Source organism: Lathyrus oleraceus, chromosome 1, assembly GCF_024323335.1.
Source record: "Lathyrus oleraceus cultivar Zhongwan6 chromosome 1, CAAS_Psat_ZW6_1.0, whole genome shotgun sequence".
NCBI classification, from domain to species: Eukaryota; Viridiplantae; Streptophyta; class Magnoliopsida; order Fabales; family Fabaceae; genus Lathyrus; species Lathyrus oleraceus.
This window is the reverse complement of record NC_066579.1, coordinates 17,139,827-17,155,470: the sequence shown is the minus strand read 5'-3', so window position 1 is coordinate 17,155,470 and position 15,644 is coordinate 17,139,827. Positions and strand designations below refer to the sequence as shown.

Below are 15,644 nucleotides of genomic sequence, written 5' to 3'. Positions count from 1 at the left end.
AATTTTATCTTTAGGTTCTTCTCCTTTCTCTCGACCATCCTGGTTTTCAGATTCTTCTGGTTCCTTTACTTCGTCCGGGGGTTTGGTACATTCCTTAGAAGTTTCGGGTTCACTCAGTCTTGGGTTTGGTGGCTCATCATAAGCGTTCCCACTTCTTAGGGTAATGCCATTGGCTTGTCCTCTCGGATTTTGTTGAGGTTGTCCAGGGAATTGTCCTCCAGGTGTAGTCTGAGGGGCTTGGTTTAAAGCTACCTGAGAGATCTGTGTTTCAAGCATCTTGGTATGAGTAATATTTGGTCAACCTTGGTTCCTAACTGAGTAATCAATTCGTTAACATGAATGTTTTGGTTCATGAACTCCTTGTTTTGTTGGGTTTGAGCGGTGATAAAATTTTCCATAATTTTCTCAAGGCTCGACTTTGGTGGTACAGGTTGCATAGGTTGATTTGATCTAGGGGCTTGATAACTAGGTCTCGGAGGTGCATTATTTTGAATTGGGTTATTGTTTCTATAGGAGAAGTTAGGGTGATTCTTCCATCCAGGGTTATAGGTTCCCTTGGGTGTAGTTCACTTGCTCGGAGTGGGTTTCGTTTAATAGACTGCATTCAGCGGATTGGTGTCCTTGGGTTCCACATATCTCACAATCCGACGAAACTGCGACTACAGTATTCAGGTTCGTGTACATATGCTCGACTTTGAGGGCTAATGCGTCCATTTTAGCTTGCATCATGTCTATAGAGCTTAAGTCATGCACTCCTCCTTGGGCTTCCTTCTTCTCCACTGTCGCTCGTTCGACTCCCCATGATTGATGGTTTTGAGCCATATCTTCGATGAGGGCACTAGCTTCAGGTTAAGGTTTGTTCATCAGAGCACCGCCTGCGGCATCGTCGATGGTCATCTTTGTGTTATAATGAAGTCCATTATAGAAGGTTTGAATGATTAACCAATTTTCTAAACCATGATGTGGGCATGCTCGTAATAACTCTTTATATCTCTCCCAAGCTTCGAACAACGATTCTCCGTGGTTTTGGGTAAATCTAGTTATATGGTTTCGAAGAACGACGATCTTACTCGGGGAAAAATATCTAGCAAGAAAAACTCTTCTAAGGTTGTCCCAAGTCGTAATGGAATTGGGTGGAAGGGAATCTAACCATGATAGAGCTTTATCTCTGAGGGAAAAAGGAAATAATCTTAAACGTATTACCTCAGGAGAAGCTCCATTGGTTTTAAAAGTATCTGCTAATTGAAGAAATATTTTTAAATGTTGGTTAGGGTTCTCGGTAGCAAAACCCGCGAATTGTCTCTGCTGCACTAATTGCAACAAGGATGGTTTAAGTTCAAAATTATTGGCTGGGATGATTGGGTTTACTATACTAGAACTAGGTTCTTTGTAGATGGTTGAGCGAAATCTTTAAGAGGTCTTTGGTTTTGATCTTCGGCCATAACTCTCTTAATTCTATGAAAGAATAAACGTGCGCGAGCGTAACGTTCAGGTTCCGCCAGAGGATTTACTAAACTTAAACTTCCGGTACTGCGAGTTCTTCGCATTGACCGGCGGGAAATAACCTAAGTCTAAACGATATAACAACAAGAAAATGAAATTTGACGAAATTGGTCCCCGGCAACGGCGCCAAAATCTTGATGCGTTGTTAAACTTGGTGTTCGCAAGTGTACGAACGCGTCAGAGTAATATAAAAGATTATCGAACCATAGAGACCAAGTGTCAATCTATCGTTATCTGTTGTTATGGTGTTTATCAAAGGCATTCAAAATAGGTGTTTTTGTAGTGTGCAATGAAAAGTAAAGTATTGAAAATAGAATATAATTTATAAAGACAGGGTCAAATGTAATTCACGTAATCAGTTGATAATCCAAGTACTTGCTAATAGAACTACTTATGGACAATGTTTCCTACTTTGAAAAGAACTAATTTAACAGGAACTATCGCTTTCGCATATTCAGAACCGAGTTGTACTCCCTAATCAAACCCTCTTATTGTCCCTTATAAAAAGGTGCGCATTGCGTTAGAGTAGTAAACCTATTTTTAAGAAATATAGTATCTTAACTAAGTTGAAAAGTATTATAACCTGGATTTCTTAACCAAAGGAGGTTCTTACGAACCAGACTCTAAACTTATAAACGCGTCCGAAAATAGTTTCAAAATCTCTTTTCTCCTTGATGTTAAAAACTCCTAATGAACTAGACAAAGCGCTTTCGCTGTTTTTGAAATAGTTAAAAACAATTAAGTTTATAAAGACGTTGGACAGCTTTCGATCTTACCCAACGGAATTGAAGTGCGGGAAAACTTAAGTTGAAAGTTAAAATAGCCCTTAAGTGTTTCTACGAACAATTGTACGGATTATCGGTTTAATTACGACCCTTACATTCTAACCTTTTAGATTTAGTTAGACATGGTAAAGTAAAAGTGCATTAAAGTAAATAAAAGTAGTGCGAGTGCGAGAAATAAACAAAAGTAGTGCGAGTGTGAGAATTAAATAATTTAAAGCGAGTGCGAGGAAATAAATAAAGTAAAGGCGAGTGCGGGAAATAAATAATTTAAAGCGAGTGCGGGAAATAAATAAAGTAAAGGCGAGTGCGGGAAATAAATAATTTAAAGCGAGTGCGGGAAATAAATAAAGTAATGGCGAGTGCGGGAAATAAATAAAGTAAAGGCGAGTAATGAAAACCTGTCCCAGTCGGAGGGCTTGGTAAATTGCAATGCGGAAAAGAAAATGGCGGCAGGATTAACTTCCTTCCAAAGTGCTCCAAACTCGATTACAGACTCTATCACAGGCTTGATGACACAATTGTGGTAACACTCCAATGCGAAGCGACTACCACTATAAAATACTGAATATATGCCTAAGTGAAACAAATTTGCTTCCGAGTTTGCCTCTGTTCTAAGTTTGGATGGTTGTAAAACTGAATTCGCGTTTCTATTTATAGGAAAATAAAAAAGGTGGAATTGACTTGGATGCCCTTCAACTTGAAAATAGAGGAAATCGTTTCCTTCTTGTGGCGCCCGCCACAAGGCTATGGCGCCCGCCACAAGGCTATGGCGCCCGCCACAAGCACAAAGTGGGGCGCCTTAGTGGATGAAGTGGGGAAACGTGGGAGTTGAGGAAGTTGGACTTGGACACGTCATGGCTTGGTCTGTGGCGCCCGCCATGGGGTAAGCCATAAGCACAAAATGCTGAATTTTAGGGTTTTTAGCCCTTTTTCACTCCTTTTCTCGATCGGGGCTCCGATTAAAGTAAAAACCTGAAAACAAAGGAAAACACAGTAATAACACAACAAAATGATAATAAAACGACTAGAATGCATGTGAAATCGGAGTCAAAAATACATAAATTTTAGTGTGATCAACAATCGGACGAGATACTCAACGGGTTTGCCCTTTCGGGTGTGCCGTGCAGCTCTCATAAGATCACCTAAACCAAAGATCCGGGAAAGAACGGTCACCGAAGTCAACAACTCAAAAGAGATAACCCAACCATAATGGAAACTCCACAAGGAAGAGCTCTCTCAAAAGAACCTCGTCCGGCTGTGGTATGTCACGTCGCAACAACATGTTGATCTAACATGTGAGGAAACATGAGACCACGCTAATCCTAGGTGTATACTCGGGCTTGGGTTTTAGCCCCACTCAGAACACCCACCCCCAAATCAGAAGAACCACACCTGTCCAGAATCCAGCATAGTGATAACATGATGCATGCAAACATATATGCAGATATACATATAATCACAGTATAATAATCACAAATGCAATAAATAAAGCAGTAAAAGCAACCCAAACTACCCTAAAAACTACGCTAGAGAGCGCTAGGATTGACTCGCTTAGGGAAGATGGACCAGCAAGAGGTCAACTTCAGTCCCCAGCAGAGTCGCCAGCTGGCGCAACGCGAAAAACAACCGGCAGGGAAAAAATAGAGCCGCCACCGACGCTATTCATCCTATGACAGAAAGGGAGCGCAGGAGTAACCTAAGAAAGGGAAAGGAGCGGTCTTACGACCAGAGATTACAAGGTACGTGAGTCGGTTACGAAAGGGGAAGGTGTTAGCACCCCTAACGTCCGCCGTACTCGACGAGATCCACGCTAAAAAGATAGCTCAAAGGAAAGGAAAGGGTTGCTAATAAACTGCTCAAAGAATCTGCACAAACTGGAACGATAAACAGGTGGGGAAGAGAAAGAAAACGGAGGAAGTGGACTCGGCAGGATGTCGCATCCTGGGCCTACGTAGTTTGTCAGAAACAAACATCAGAGTCAACGTAGTTCGGGAAAAGGGGACATGCTCGCTAGGACATTGCATCCTATGCCTACGTATCTTCTCTATTCAGAGAAGAATCAGAGCACTCGTAGCTCGGCTAACGCACGCTGAAACAAGACACCAAAAAGGGACGCTGAGACGTCAAAGGAAACACCCAAAAGGAAACAGAATACCAATACATGGACTTACACCCGACTCCCAACAATAACAAAAAGAAAACAGAATGCCAATACATGGACTTACACCCGACTCCCAACAATAACAAAAAGGAAACAGAATGCCAATACACGGACTTACACCTGACTCCTAACAATAACAAAAAAGGAAATAGAATGCCAATACATGGACTTACACCCGACTCCTAACAATAACAAACGCTAACCAATGAACACAAAAGAAAAGGTTATCAGAACGAACCTCGACAAAGTAACCAAATATCCGGGGAATAAGCTCCCGATATGTACAACCAATCACCACAAATGAACCCCCAAAGATGAACCCCAAGTGAATAACAATCGTCACAAATGAACCCCGAAGATGAACCCCAAATGAATAACAATCGTCACAAATGAACCCCCCAAAGATAAACCCCAATATGAACCCCAAGTGAATATCAATCGTCACAAATGAACCCCGAAGATGAACCCCAATATGAACCCCAAGTGAATAACAATCATCACGAGTGAACCCCGAAGATGAACCCCAATATGAACCCCAAGTGATATCAATCGTCACAAATGAACTCCGAAGATGAACCCCAATATGAACCCCAAGTTAACATAGGTGAACCCCGAACGGATAATGGGTAACCAAAGTGAACCCCAACTAGTGAATCCCAAGTAATAACAGAAGAAATCCCCAAGGTATGAACATACCACACACACACACGCTCAATAAACGGGTACTCACACCAACGCCAGCAAATGTTAGAAAAAAAACACGAAACGGTAAACACCAGTCGAGAATAAGGGTGAACACACGCGAAAACAAATAAAAGGGTGCCCAGAGAGATTGCTCTCAACCTCCTGCCTACGTATCTCATCTGGTATGAGAATCAGGGCGACGTAGTTCCCCTTACCAGGGGTAAAACACTCTCCTAACCAGAGACCGGGGAAACAACAAACTAATAGGGAGACTAATACTCGAGCCTAATAGTTGTCATGCAATCAAATATCCCTAAGCTGAGGTCTCTAACAAGAATTTAACTCAACCTGGATGCGAGTCAACTCAAGTCTAAACTCTTCATACGTTCAACTTCCTCAAAAGTTAATCGTACGACTCCTACAGAAACGGAGATGAGAATAGGAAAGCAAATAAACACACCAACACAAGTGATCAAACATCACACACTATATCCATACAAGAGTCTCAAACAATGGGTGGGCTTTAGTCAAGAGGGGTCATATCAACCTCGATTAACAAGCCAAAGTGTAAGGGTAATCAAACGGGCTCTTAACCACTGACATTGAACGTCAGGGTGAGCAGATCAAAATGGTAATGAGGATGAGACCTCATAGCCCTTAACTCTGGCCAGGGTGAGCTTATGACACAGAAAGCGTGGGGATCCAGAAAGTGGAATCCTTTTCCACTTGACAGACTCTGGACAAAAGATCTGGGGCACATGTTCAGAAGCATCAGCACGTAGTGCGAGCATAAAGAACGACACACTGAATAACGGGGGATTGGCTACTAATCCCTTTTATCCGCCAATTGCCTCTACTCTTGGAGGTCTTATCAAGTATAACACATGCCTCTTCTCGGAGGTCTTTGGGCGCAATTTTAAACAAACACAAACAGAGCCTCTGAAGGAGGACTTGCCAGCAAAATGCCTGCCAAAAAGGTGACAGGACTCCAGACTACATGAAGTAAGAAGCTAACTACCTGAGTGGTGTGTCAACCACAATCCAATGCTCAAGCAAGAGCTAAAGCAAGTAAGCAACTAAGGTACCTGTACAAAGACTAAACAGTTAGTACTTCAGTCATAAAACCAGAAGACAAACAGTGAAACCCTCTAACAGTTGCACAATTTAATGCACAAGTGCTCTAGCACTCAAACAAGCTCATGAGCTCACCATATCAATTAAAACCCTACAAAACAAAAATAGGTCAGAACTCAATGCATTTTGTATCTCACAAGGTGAGAACAAACCCAATCATCAATGATGAGTATCCACCTGAAACAAGCGACAAAGTTAGTTTATGTATATCCAATCAAACACAACAAAGCATAAACAAACAATGGCATGAGATGAATTGAATCACAAATCAGGGATCAAACCAATGTAAAAGAGGCAAAGGCTCACACCAGAAAGAAGACCCCAAACCAAGTCAAGGAATGGACCAAGAACAAACCCTAAAACTGGGTCAAAACTCTAGTACAAAGACAAGACTCAAAACCTAACCAAATGACCAATCCAGGACCCATCCTTTTGCACATCACACATTCAAACACTCCCTCCAATGTCCTCAAAAGGACCAGCATCAAATCAATGATCAAGTACCTCAACTTTCTATGTAATGTAATGACCAAAAATATGCACAAAATGAACTTCCAACTTAGAAAATTCATATCAAATCATAAATGCATGCAATGACTTTGGTACTTTTTGTATAAGTTCCTTATGCCATGAATGTTCAATATACAAAAGATCAAGTCCAGAATGATGCAACTGCTATGTGAACAAAAATGCACCAATTCAATGTCAAAAATGTGACACAAATTGTCACATTTTTCTCTATGTGTCAAAAATGATGATAACAGGTGAGAAAAAATCCAAACCAGTGACCTATAATTCATGTCATGTATGAATGTCATGTATGCAAAAAATTGGATCAGAAGGTTCAAAATTGAGGATTTCACAATGCATTGAATGCACTAGATCAATTTGGCACAATATTGATTCAAAAAATTCCATATAAAAATCCAGACATCAAAAATTCTTGAATTTAACACCATAAAAAAGTAGACACAAATACAAAAATATGAAAAAAAATTGGGACTCAATTGGATACTTTTTGGACTTTTTATGAATTAAATAAAATGACCAAAATAATTGAAATAAAAATAGAAAAAGGAGGGAAATGAAATATTTGAATAAATCAGAAAAAACGCAAGCCACAGGATCTGGCGCGCATCTGAGATCAACGCTCCTCATTCAAACAATGAAACGCACCGTTTCATTAATCCAGTCACACATCCAGTCATCTTTCAACGCATGCGTGGCCTTGGTCAAACGGCTCTCATCCAATCACTCTTCCACGCATAGCTCCACATGGCATACACTCATCCAAACCCTAAAATAACACAGACGTCGGAGCTCCGCTCCGGTCGTCTTCTTCGACGAGCCTCCGGTGGCTCCCACAGCGGCGCCACCATGAAATTTCCCAGAAAATCACCAAACCAATGTCATTCCACTCAGTTTTCCACGCTGATTCCAAATATCCTATTAGTTTCTCCTAATTCTTCCTAGGTTTGGCAAATCGAAGAGAAGAAGTTTCTAGATCCAAACTTCCAGTCACAACTACGTCCTCAATTCTCACTCAATCTCAATTCTAAACATATATTCATGATCTACACATCATGATCTTCAATCCTATAACCTAAAATCAGCAAAAGGAGAGAGTGAAAATGGAGTCACCTGGAAATGAAGATCTTTGAAATCGCGTTCTCACAAGCTCAGCTGCTCCAGATCAACTCCTTTGAACTTCCTTTGAAGCTTTATGCAAAAAGCAATGGCTGAAACCTCTTGAATGCACCTCAATTTCCAAATCCGTTCATCGTGATAATGCACTTGAACTGCTCGATTTCTTGAAGAATTGCACCAAACGATGGATGATTCTTGATCAGTGAAGCATGAGGATCAAGAATATGCAATAATCTTTGAGGTTTGTATGATCAAAATGAAAATTTGAAGAGAGAGATTTTGAGAGAGTTTCTTGAATTCTAGATCTGAAAATGCAGTTATGGCAGTTATGATTAGGGTTTCACTACTTATACTCCTTGCTAATGACACTGATAATCATATTAGCCATTTACTAATCATGATTAGTGAGTTATTAAGCAAATTTAAAAAATGCAAATGGAGCTCTCTTGGCCATGATGCACGTATTCAGCCCCATGCTAGCATTGGAATCCACTCAAGAGCAACCAATGGTCAGGATTTGAAGATTATTTTGCTTGCATCTTAAGTCAAGAATGAATGGTGAAGATTTTCTTCATTTTGAACATATGTGAAACAAGGAATATACACGCCTCTTTCATGCATGGCAAGGGCTCATTTTTACTCAAACATGGTCTATGAAGAAAGCTGAAGTGAAGCCTTGCCTTGGTTCTTTGTGAATTTTGATTTGTAGCATGATATCATCCTTAGAACAAATGTGAAATAATATGACTTTTGACCATGATTACTTTTCACAATTGAGTCAAATGATGTCATTTTGATATGCCTTGAACATGAGAAGCACTTTGCAAAAAGAATGAACCAATTTGAAGCATTATATAAAAAGTTATGCCACTTTGAATTTCCATGCACACTTTGTGATCAAATGACCATAATTCCTCAACCATTCATCATATGGACATGTATGAGGACTTTTTGGACAGAGGAGACCAAGATCTACAACTTTCATGTTCACCAAAAATCCATTTGAAATCCCTTTGATATTGAAAATTCAAGTTGAAAGTGAACCAAAAACTTGCCAAATTTGGAAACTTTGAATTATAGGTCATTTTCCATTTTTAGTAACTTTTGCCATGACCTTTGAATCTTCAAGATAGATGTTTAGAATGATGAATAGACCCCATTTGAACATGATTGAGGTATCTCAACTCATTTCCCCACCTCATAGCCCTCAGTTGACTGCACAGTTGACTTTTGGTCCTCAGATGACCTTGAAATATCTTGATCAACTTGAGCCTCTACCACTTGGTGAAATTGCTTCAAAATGAAACCCTAGCTCATGCAAGCTCCTTATAATAATCATGTGATCCTCATCCCAATAAAATACCTCATCTCTTTGAGAAACCCTAGTTGGAAGAACTGCATTGATTAGGGTTGACCAGAGGTAACAAACCCCAATCCAGAGGAACTTGAGGATGAACTCTGACACCCTTGATGATGATAGAACCATGATGATGGTGATATATCCTTGCAGATAAGATGATGCTCAAACCCTTTGAAGAATCAAGAAACCCTAATCGGAACCCATACCCTTAGATGGTTGATGATCAATTCATAGAGACCCTCAGGCTTGAATCACCTAACTTCCCCATCTTTTGAAAAGACTTTGGAGGATGACCTTCTCATTTTCATATGAGATTCAAAATGCAATGCCTAATGCCCTAAAACATGAAATGCAATGCCCCAAACTAGTCTCAAGAAGAGGAGGGCAAATTTTGAGGTGTACAGGTGCAACTATAGCTTCTATCCATTTGGACACATAGTCAACGGCTACCAAAATGTACTTGTTTCCCATCGAAGATGGAAAAGGTCCCATGAAATCAATACCCCAAACGTCAAATAGTTTTACTTCTTGGATGTTCTTCAAAGGCATTTCGTCACGTCTTGAGATGTTTCCAGCGCGCTGGCACCGGTCACATTGGACAATATAAGCATGGACATCACGCCATAATGTTGGCCAATAAAGACCAGCTTGAAGGATCTTAGTGTATGTCTTGGATGTGCTTGAATGTCCACCATAGGGTGAAGAGTGACAATGCTCTATGATATTTCTGACTTCTTCTTCCGGGACGCAACGTCGAAACATGTTATTTGTTCCTCTTTTAAAAAGGAGTGGTTTGTCCCAATAGAAATGTCTTATATCTTTAAAGAACTTCTTCTTCTGTTGATAGTTGAGGTCAGGTGGTATGATATCAGCAGCTAGATAGTTCACAAAATCAACGTACCATGGTACTCTGCTAATTTCTGAAACTGTCCCGAGGTTGTCTCTATCAGGTTCAAGGAGAACAGTATCTAGCTTAGTTATCAATCTATCATAGGTGAAATCATCATTTATAGGTAAATGGCCTGGCTTCAAATGCTCTAATCTGGAAAGATGGTCAACAACTATGTGTTCTGTTCCTTTTTTGTCTCTAATATCTAAGTCGAATTCTTGTAGCAAAAGGATCCATCTGAGTAATCTAGGTTTCCTATCCTTTTTGCTTAGAAGGTAACGGATAGCTGCATGGTCTGTATAGACTATAATCTTAGATCCTACAAGATAAAACCTAAACTTATCGATTGCGAGAACTATAGCTAGGAGTTCCTTCTCTGTTGTTGTATAATTTAATTGAGCGACATCTAGGTTTCTACTAGTGTAATATATTACATGTAGTTTCTTATCTCTTCTTTGCCCTAAAACAACTCCTATAGCGAAATCGCTAGCATCACACATTATTTCGAAGGGTTTAGTCATATCCGGAGGTAATAAAATGGGTGCTGAAATTAATGCTTGTTTTAAACGGTTAAAGGATTCGATACATTTTTCATCGAAAATGAATTTAATGTCTTTCATCAGAAGGCCGGTCAGGAGTTTTGTTATTTTAGAGAAATCTTTGATGAAGCGTCGGTAGAAACCGGCGTGTCCAAGAAAACTACGGACTTCTCTAACTGTCTTAGGAGGGTTAAGGTTCTCTATAACTTCTATCTTTGCTTTGTCGACCTCAATGCCTCTTTCAGATATTATATGTCCTAACACTATGCCTTCTTTGACCATAAAGTAGCACTTCTCCTAGTTTAACACAAGGTTAACTTCTACGCATCTCTCTAGGATTTTATCAAGGTTAATGAGGCAATTCTCAAAGTCGAACCCACACACCGAGAAATCGTCCATGAATACTTCCATAATTCCATCGAGATAATCTGCGAAGATTGACATCATAAAATGTTGGAAAGTAGCTGGCGCATTACAGAGTCCAAACGACATTCGTCTGTAAGCAAACGTTCCGTAAGGACAGGTAAAGGTTGTTTTCTCTTGATCCTCGGGGTGTATGGGTATTTGGAGAAATCTAGAATATCCATCCAGATAACAAAAGTAAGAGTGTCTGGAAAGACGCTCAAGCATTTGATCTATGAATGGAAGGGGGAAATGGTCTTTCCTAGTTGCCTTATTGAGCTTCCTATAATCTATGCACATACACCATCCGCCTTCTATACGTTTAGCTACATGCTTGCACTTATCGTTCTGCACGACTGTGATGCCTCCCTTTTTGGGTACCACATGTACAGGACTTACCCATTTACTATCGGAGATTTGATAGATTATACTAGCTTCTAGCAATTTAAGGACTTCCTTCTTTACCACCTTATTCATTACAAGGTTGATTCTTCTCTGATGTTCTCTAGAAGGTTTTCAATCCTCCTCTAGCGAGATCCTGTGCATACACATGGATGGGCTTATACCTTTTAAATCAGAGATTTTGTAACCTAAGGCAGAGGGGTATCTTCTTAAAACATTCAAGAGTTGGTTTGTCTCGTCTTGGTTTAAGGTGGCACTAACTATTACTGGGCGGTCCATTTCTTTATCCAAAAACTCATATCTTAGGTTCTTGGGTAGTTCCTTAAGTTCTTGAGCTGGTTTTTGAGAATTTGGTGAAAGGTCTGGAGTAAGATCCAAACATTCGTTAGTGTGAGATTTCGTTTCTTCTAGCTCGTTATCCTTTTCATTCGGGTTTGAAAATGGTTCGATCACGGGTTTTCTCGATCAAATTCTCTTATGCACTCATCTATGATATCGATCGCATAACATGTGTCTCCTAGAATTGGTGCCATCAGGAATTTTGAAAGAATGAACTCGATCTTTTCATCCCATACTTCGGAGGTTAATTTTCCTCTTTTAACATCTATTATAGCTCCGATTGTTGATAAGAATGGTCTACCTAAAAGAATAGGGATATCTTCGTCTTCTTTGATATCCATGACCACAAAGTCTGTTGGGATATAAAGTTGACTGATCCTAACTGGGATGTCTTCTAAAATGCCTACGGGGTACTTAACAGACCTATCGGCTAATTGGAGGGACATCTTAGTTGGTTGTAATTCTCCTAAGTTTAACCTTTTACATACAGCTAAGGGCATTAAACTCACACTAGCGCTAAGTCTAGGAACGCTTTGTCGATCACATGACTCCCTAAAATGCAAGGTATAGAAAAACTACCAGGGTCTTTCTCCTTCTTAGAGAGTTTATCCTCGGAAATAAAATTGCATTCCAAGGGTTTTGGATCGTCAAGCCTACGCTTGTTGGTTAAGATGTCTTTTAGAAATTTGGCGTAAGACGGAATTTGGGTGATAACTTCGGTGAAAGGAATCTCTACATGAAGCTTCTCTATTACTTTTATAAATTTTTGGTATTGCTTATTGATTTTGGTTTGTTTAAGTCTTTGCGGATATGGGATTGGTGGTTTGTTCGGGGGTGGTGGTTTGTAAGTTTTATCCTTGGCTTCACCTTCTTGGTCGGCTTTTATTTTCGGGTTCCACCGGTTCCTCTTCTTGGTTGGTAGGTATATTTTCTTTAGAAGTTTTGGACTTGCTCATTGCTGGGTTATGATGCCCTTCGTAAGCGGTCCCACTTCGTAATGAGATAGCGTTAGCTTGCCCTCGAGGGTTTGGTTGAGGTTGTCCAGGGAATTGTCCTCCAGGTGTAGTTTGTGGGGCTTGGTTTTGTGCTACCTATGAGATCTGGGTTTCAAGCATCTTGTTGTGAGTGATTATCTGATCAACATTGGTTCCTAATTGTGTTACCAGTTCGTTTACGTGAATGTTCTAGTTTAGAAATTCTTTATTTTGCTAAGTCTGGCCTGATATAAATCTCTCCATGATCTTCTCAAGGATAGGCTTCTGAGGCACAACTTGCATAGGTTGATTTGGTTTTTGGGCTTGATAACCTTGTGGTCTTTGAGGTGCACAATTTTGGATAGGGTTCTGGTTTTTATAGGAAAAATTCGAATGATTCTTCCATCCAGGGTAGTAAGTGTTTGAAAATGGGTTACCTTGGGCGTAATTCACTTGGTCGGTGTTCAGGTCGTTCAAAAGGTTACACTTCGCCGATTCGTGTCCTTTAGATCCACAAAGTTCGCACTCTGTGTGGACTACCGCTATGGTGTTAGTGTTTGTAGACATATGTTCGATCTTAAGGGCTAAAGCGTCCATTTTCGCCTGCATCATGTCCAGATAGGTTATCTCATGTATTCCAGCTTGGGTCTCCTTTTTCTCTATTGATGCTCGTTCAGTTCCCCATTGGTAATGGTTTTGGGCCATATCCTCAATTAGGTCACAAGCTTCAGGGTAAGGTTTGTTCATCAGCGTGCAACCTGCAGCAGCGTCGATGCTCATCTTTATGTTATAATGGAGTCCATTGTAGAAGGTATGAACGATTAGCCATTGTTCTAGGCCATGGTGTGTCCATGCTCTTAATAGCTCTTTATATCTCTCCCAAGCTTCAAAAATCGATTCTCCTTGGTTTTGAGTAAATCTAGTTATTTGGTTTCGAAGAACATCAGTCTTACTAGGGGGAAAATATCTAGCAAGGAATACTCTCCTAAGGTCTTCCCAGGTAGTTATTGAATTAGCTGGAAGTGAATCTAACCATGAACGTGTTCTATCCCTGAGGGAGAAAGGGAATGATCTTAAACGGATCGCATCAGGTGAAGCACCGTTGGATTTAAAAGTGTCGGCCAGTTGGATAAAAACTTTTAAATGTTGATTTGGGTTCTCAGTAGCGAGACCTGCAAATTGGTTCTGTTGCATTAATTGCAACAAATACGATTTTAGTTCGAAATTGTTAGCAGGAATAAGGGGGTTTACTGTACTCGAACTAGGTTCCTCGTCAGAGGGTTGGGCAAATTCCTTAAGAGGTCTCTGGTCGCGATTCTTAGCCATAGCTTTCTTAATTTGGATGAGTAAGAGGCGTGTACGAGTGTAACGTTCGGGATCCACTAAAGGATCTACTAAATTTCCGGTACTATGGGTTCTTCGCATTTACCGGCTAATAATGCCTTAGTCTAGACGGTGTAACAACATGGTACGAAATTTGACGAAGTTGGTCCCCGACAACGGCGCCAAAAACTTGATCGCTGTGTTCGTAAGTGCATGAATCGCGTCAGAGTAATATAAAAGAATATGAATCCCACAAAGACCAAATCGTCAATCTATCGATTACTATCATTATAATGTTTATCTAAGGCGGTATAAAAGAGATATTGGTGTTGCAAAATAACTGTAAATAATAAATGCAGTGCAGATAAAGACATGTTTGAATGTATATCACGTCAGTTAAGTGATGTTTCGATTGTCTAAATAGAACTACTTATGAGGCAATATTTTCTACTCTTCAAAAGAATCCATTTAACAGGAACTGCTGCTTTCGTGTATTCAGAACCGAGTTTACCCTTAAATTAAGGCCTTTTATTGTCACTTATAAAAGGTGCGCAGAACGCTAAAGTAGTAAACTTATTTTTAAGAAATAAGACTCGTAAACTTAGTTGAAAAGTGATTTTGATTTGGAAAGTTCTACCCAAGGAGTTTCTTGATTTTAAATCTATCAACGCGTCCAAAAACAGTTTCAAAAATCGTTTTTCCTTAGAGTGATAAAAGTTCCTAGTTAACTAAGCCAGGGTGCTTTCGCACTTCTTGAATAGTTAAAACGAACCATGTTTATTTCAGAAAACTCAAGTTAAAAATCAACACAACCTTTAAAGTATTTCTAGAGATTCAATATGTGAAACATCTCTTTAACTACGATCCTTACATTATAACCTTTAAAAGATTTAGCCAGACATGGTAATACCAACAAACACAACGATATTGATCATGATGAAATGTTGTTTTAGAATGTGAGGTGTAAAGAACGAGTAAAGCGTGTAAAATAAATAAAGTAAAGCGTAGACAGAAATTAAATAAAGTAAAACAAGACGAAAATTAAATAAAGTAAAGCGAGACGGAAATTAAATAAAGTAAAGCGAGACGGAAATTAAATAAAGTAAAACGAGATGGAAATTAAATAAATGTGATAAATAAGAACCTGCTCCAAACAGAGGCTTTAAATCTGGTACAAGGAAAATAAACCTCCGACTCTGAAGATAAAGACGACAGCAACTCGAAGTGACCCAACTCAATCTCACTAAGGTGCGATAACCCCCCAATGTGACGGATTACCGCTTTTACAGATGATGGATATAGTCTTAGTGTTGTAAACTAAGTTGAATGATTTGAAAATGAAATGGAACGAACTTTTTATAGAGGATTTCAGCAGCTTGCAAAGACCATGGTACCCTCCAACTTCTCCTTAGCGGGAACGTGATTTGCAAAGGTGGCGCCCGCTATCCCTTCATGGCGCCCGCCATGTGTGGAAATGGGAAAGATCATGGGAACATGGCGGT

At 39.8% G+C, this 15,644-nt stretch overlaps 2 non-coding genes across 2 annotated transcripts; both read left to right on the top strand.

Annotated features, from left to right (window-relative positions):
* Nucleotides 1-952: 952 nt before the first annotated feature.
* On the top strand, nt 953-1,059 carry LOC127115983 (small nucleolar RNA R71). Its single transcript, XR_007800977.1, has one exon. It is a non-coding gene; the product is annotated as a small nucleolar RNA R71 (small nucleolar RNA).
* A 12,595-nt stretch (nt 1,060-13,654) lies between these two features.
* LOC127116252 (small nucleolar RNA R71) lies at nt 13,655-13,761 on the top strand. Its single transcript, XR_007801216.1, has one exon. It is a non-coding gene; the product is annotated as a small nucleolar RNA R71 (small nucleolar RNA).
* The last annotated feature ends 1,883 nt before the right edge of the window (nt 13,762-15,644 follow it).